Genomic DNA, 6,187 nt, shown 5'->3' on the forward strand with positions numbered 1-6,187 from the left:
ATGCTTTTACATTTTTAACTGGTTGAAAAAAAATAAAATAATTTCCTGACACATTTGAAGTTATAAAATCTGAATTTTGGGGTCCTGCTTGATAAAATTTGATTGGGACACAGATGCATCGATTCATTGACAGTACTGTATGAATGTGTCCTTGTTATAACAGCAGAGTCAAGGAGAGCATTTGCAAATGAGGCCTTATGTCCTGGAAAAATTAAAACATTTACCCCCTGGCACTTCACAGAAAAAGCTGGCTGATTCTAACACAGAGGTTAAATCAGAACCCTGGTATATTAGGTAGGATTGTGATGTTATAGATAGACAAGTTGCCAATACTGTGCCTGGCCCAGAGACATGTCTAGTGATTGCCTCCAAGTGGAGCTCACTCTGCATGTGGACCATTGCTCTCTTTTAAACAACATCACAGCAATCCATCCTCTGCCCATCCCTCATGCAGGCCTGTTTCTTCCCATTTACACTCGATGTGTTATCCTAGGCTTTTCTGGTTCCCTACTTCAAACCCAACACAAGCCACATTGCAAATACCATTCACTTTGTTTATAGCTGTTCAAAGCCGGCCGCAATGCTCGTCACACTGTATTTTTGTATTGTCATATGCACATGTCTACACAGTAAAGTGCCCCTTAACTACTGACAAACAGGAGCAGGCTAAAACAGTGTCCCACAAATGGATGTTGAATGTCTTAATCGATAGGTGGGTAAATGGTGTGTGTGTGTGTGTGTGTGTGTGTGTGTATGAATGGATGGATGGATGGATATGTGAATGAATGGGTGGATGATGGATAGGTGGTGGCTGGATGAATTGAGATGGATGAAGAGATGAATAGATGTATAAGTGGATGGATGAGTGGATAAATGTGTGGGTAGATTGATGACTTATGCACAGCATTAGAGACATAAAAGCCGAATGCTTTGAATACACCCATGAGAAGCCTGGCTAGAGGAACCTAGTCAAATCCTCACAGATAACGGATGGCGTTCTGCTCACACATCTTTTTCTCCCTTTATTGATGTGGGAAGGGACTTCTTCATTTCACAGATACACTAAGCTTCTCTAAGCAGACTTCTCTAACTCCTGCCATCATCAGCCTGAGGGATAATGAAAACTGAATAAGGAGGAGGATAAGACATGGGGTAACAAGGAAGATGTAGGAAATAGTTGATGTCAGAGTTACCTGCCCTCTCTACAGAGACCATTACCTATCTCATGGAGGTAGATCATAGTTACCCATCCCTCTCTACAGAGAACCTGATCTATCTTGTTGAGGAAGATCATAGCTACCAGCCCCACTCTATAGATACCATGACCTGAGGCAGATCATAGTTACCCACCCTTCTCTACAGAGACAATGACCTATCTTATTGAGATAGAATTTACATATCATAAAATTTATCCTTCTGGAGTGAACAATTGAGTGCTTTGTACTCTACTTGGAGTTAAGACGTCCCTCAGCCACGCAGATGCTCCTAAGGCCTCAAAGAGACTCATTGTTGACGCTGTTGAGCTGCCCGATGTGGGTGCTGGGAACTAAACTTAGTTCCTCTGAAAGAGCAGCATGTGCTCTTAACTGCTGGCCATCCCTCCAGACTCCAAGCTTATTTTCTTAATTAGCATATCCCATTGTGTGTATTTCTGAGGTACCATGTGATGTTGGCATGTATACACAGTGTATAATATTCAAAGCTGGGCAACCATGTTCACCTCCCAAATCCATTTCTATTGTGATGGTCCATCTAATTTTAGAACATTTTTCATCACACCCCAAAGGAACCGCATCCCCTTCCCCCAGCTCTCGGCAGCCACCACTCCTACTTTGTGTCCCTACGAATTTGCCTGTTGTGGATATTTCATAGAAATGGAATTTCATAGCAAATGATCTCTTGTGGATGTTTCCCTCCAGGCAGCTTGATGTTTTAAAGATTCATGTATGCCACATTTATCAATGTTTCATTCCTTTGTATAGATGAATAATATTTCATTATATGGACATACCACACAACACCTATTCAAGAGCTGGTGGGTATTTGAGTGGCTTCCACTTTTGACTACTATACATCATGCTGCTATGAACACACACATACAGTTTCTGTGTGAATGTATGCTTTTATTTCTTTTGGATTTATAGCTAAGGGTGGAATTGCTGGGCCAGATGGTAATTCAGTGCATTTTCAGAAATACCTAAACCATTTTCTAAATCATTGGCAATGCTGTGAGTGCTCACCAGTAGGGTGTACAGATCTCACTTCTCTGCATCCTCACCAATACTTATCCTTGCTCTCCTAGTGGGTAGAAGGCTATCTCATGATGCTGGGGGGGTTGAGATACACTTACAGTTACGTGCCTTCTTGTGTGTTTGCAACCACCCGAAGAAGCATCAAATCTTTGCCCCGTTTTAATGTGAACGTTGGTCTTCTTCGTTAAGATATAGGGATTTTCTAACTTTGGGTTACTACGCTCATGAGAAAAAAAATATTATGCAAACATTTTATTTCAATGTTATATATGTATATATGTATGTATGTATGTGTATATATATGTATATATATGTATATATATATATATATATATATATATATATATATATATATATCTTTACCAGTGGTGTCCCCTGGAGCTCCCTAGCCTGTGTCCTCTAACATATGGCTCAGCATTTTACTCTAGCCAGGAGGAGAAAAGCTCATCCACTCTACAATGCTGGGGATATGAATACCTGCTTGATCTTTCAAAGAATGCTTTTAGGTCTACTTCTTCAATACTTGGTGTGCACAATGTGTGCTTCTGTGATGGAACACTGTTCTTGGTGCATACCAACCATTACCATCTTCACACTGGAGCAGCTGTGACCACCCTCAAGAGACCCTCTGACCTCTCACAGAAGGAGAGAAGAAAATTGTGAGATCTTGACCTGAGGTTCCATCCCCCATTGCTTCCAGGCCTCCTTGCTTCCAAGAGAGCAGTGTGTTCGGCCATAACTGCCCTCCTGGTTATGGGCAGTGCTAATAGTATATGGACTGTGGAAGTGGAGACTCTGTCTATGCAGCTATGGCAGTCAGCCTCAGGAGGAGGCAGTGTACAAGTAAGGGAATAGACCCTAATGCCAGCTTTAGTCATGTAATCTAATGATAAGCACAGAGTAAAGTAATGTAGAAGTTGTCATTCATGCTGAGGTGAAACATTCTAGAGGCATAGCTACTGTGGGGTCACCAATAGATGCTCCTATAAAGCAAACTCATTGGCTCTTCAAGGTTCTGTGGGAGGAATATTTTGGCCCATCAGTAATGCCCTGTCTGGGGGAATGAATGGACTCTGGCCAGCCTTGCCCTTCTCCTCTACTTCCTCTGCCTTCCTGAAAACTGTTAGATGACATTCCTTTTTTTTTTTTTTTTGGTGTTTTTCGAGACAAGGTTTCTCTGTATAGCCCTGCTGTCCTGGAACTCTCTGTAGACCAGGCTGGCCTCGAACTCAGAAATCCGCCTGCCTCTGCCTCCTGAGTGCTGGGATTAAAGACGTGTGCCACCACGCCCGGCTTAGATGACATTCCTAAAGCTAGCCACCAAGGTCTATCCCCTTATTTGACCACTCCCCCCTCTTTAAACTGATTTCCAAGGTCCAGCTATAAAGTATTGAAGTCCAGGAATCAAAATCCCCTTTGGTTCACCTAACAAACATGCCCAATCAAAACCAATTAACATGCTTGTCTTAGGGTTTCTATTCCTGGACAAACATCATGACCAAGAAGCAAGTTGGGGAGGAAAGGGTTTATTTGGCTTACACTTCCACACTGCTGTTCATCACCAAAGGAAGTCAGGACTGGAACTCAAGCAGGTCAGGAAGCAGGAGCTGATGCAGGGGCCATGGAGGCATGTTCTTTACTGGCTTGCTTCCCTGGCTTGCTCAGCTTGCTTTCTTATAGCCCAGAGATGGTCCCACCCACAAGGGGCCTTTCCCCCTTGATCACTAATTGAGAAAATGCCTTACAGCTGGATGTCATGGAGTCATTTCCTCACCTGAAGGTCCTTTCTCTGTGCTAACTCCAGTTTGTGTTAAGTTGACACACAACCAGCCAGTTCAATGCTCAATCAAAACAAGCCTGGACACCCTAGCCCGTCTAACACAGCCCTTCCCCTTTTCTCTTCTATAAAATGACTCTTGCTAAGTCACTGGCTGATGTTTTTCTGCCAGAGTCAGAAAGCAGCCGCTTTAACCTTTCTTTCCCCTTAATAAAGTATCTCTCTCTGAAACCAGGGTGTTTGGGTGTGGCTTTTGCCTAATCTGGGGTCCAGGAGGGAGCCCCCCCTCCCCCCACTGCATAGCGAGGGGGTGTGTCTCCTTCATGGGAAAAGTTCACCTTACAGCCTTGTTTTGTCCAGCTGCTATGCTGCAGCTAGCAACACAGCAAATGAGTTCTAGGTCGATTTTGCCATAAGAGGGGTACAGGCCATGGAAGACATTCTCCTACTTTGTCTTCATATGTAATGATAAGCACAGAGGAAAGTCATTCAGGAGGAGAGCACAGAGACTCCTGTAGGGCAGCCGTTCCTGAAGGGACTGGTACTGGCTCAGGACCCCACAAGACAAAGGCGATTAATTTGCCCCAGAGGGACAGAGGGCAGGGAATAAGAGACAAAGACAGGAGATCAAAGACTAAGGAGACAGGAAAAAGGAACATGGGAGAGGAGGGAGACGTATTTATCCTGGGGGTGGGGAAGAGACACAAGGGCTAACTCTGCCTAAAGAGGAGACAGGTGTGTCCCATAGGAAAATGGCGGTTTATAAAGGTAAAAGGGGAACCCATGTTAGGATGAGGGGTTCAGGGTTTTTTGTTTTGTTGTTTGTAAACCAGACACTTCAATTATAACTTTAATATAAAAATTTTATTAAAAGCAGCAATTTAAAACCAAAATCTTTTTCAAAGGTGCACAGGGTTATACCGTCAGTTGGCAATAATGCAGCTATTATCTTATAGGGGTAAAATGCTACCGTGGGGAGTCCGGGGACCTGATCAGACCTTGTGCTAGCATCCCCAACGGGATGAACACCTTGCCTGCCTTCCTGCTCTGCAGACCCAGAGCTTCTGGGGCACAGCAGGGGAGGGGCAGATGTACAGATAGCCATCCTAACTCTGGCTTCCCCAGTGGCCTGGAAAACACGTGTTGGAGGTTGCCGTGCTCACTGAAGCCAATAGGGCCTGGGAGTTGGCTTTACAACTCTCCCTCTGCCAGGCCCCACTTGGAGACCTCAGTGGCGGCAGCTGTGGGTCTGACCACTGGGCCTGGTGTCCATCTGTGTATCCCTGCCTGAGCCCAGACGGGGAAGCAGAGAGAAGTGGGTAGCTGTGTCTAGTGAGAGGCAAGGTTCCTTTGCAAGGCACTATGGTGGCTCAGGTTTAAGGCAGGGACCATCTAAGCTACCTCAGGGATCCCCCTTAATGTTCATGGGCAGGTGGGGAGGAGTCGGACCCAGTCATAGGAAAAAGCAGCGCCTCTGACATAGTCTGACGACACCGTGCGGTCCATCTTCCCACTCCCAGCTGGAAACCACAGCAGCAGTCAGGGAGGCTGCTCCCAGTCCGATGCCTCTGCCTCCCACCCCAAAGGTGCTTCTTTCAATTTTCCCAACCGAGTGAGTCAGTTTCTGTTTTTGCAGGCAAAATAAGGGCTCCCTGCCCACCTCCTAGTTTTGGTATCCCTCCAGACACGGCTGAGTTTGTCCATTCTAAGAATTCAATTTGTACCATCGATGCCAAAGACTTCCTTTCTGAAGGGAACCAATGATTTGGGCCCTTGGAAACCCCCAGCCTGTCCCAAAAGTGATTGTCAGGACAAGGCAGGAGCCATGCAGGAGAGGGGATGGGGGGGGGTGTCTTTTGTGCTTCTCTGTGGGGCCAAGGCTGGTCCACAGGCCAGAGGAGGCAGGAGTTTGGTTTTCACATTTAACTGAAGCATATATCCCTGGAAGAGGCCAAGGATGGGGGTCAGGAGGCCCTTTTGGGAATATGTGGTGGTGTTTGTATGCACAGTGTGTGGGATGGGATTTAATCTGGCCTGGTCTTCCTCCCATCTATGTGTTTAAGAACACGTCTTCGCAGCAAGGTCAGGCCCCAGTCCCTGACAACAGTGAAGGGTTGTTGCTGGGGACAGGCAAACTTCTGGGAGTCTTGGCCCTGAC

The sequence above is a fragment of the Mus caroli genome, unplaced genomic scaffold (genome assembly GCF_978045245.1).
Source record: "Mus caroli unplaced genomic scaffold, Mus_caroli_1 scaffold_1, whole genome shotgun sequence".
In the NCBI taxonomy this organism is placed as follows: Eukaryota; Metazoa; Chordata; class Mammalia; order Rodentia; family Muridae; genus Mus; species Mus caroli.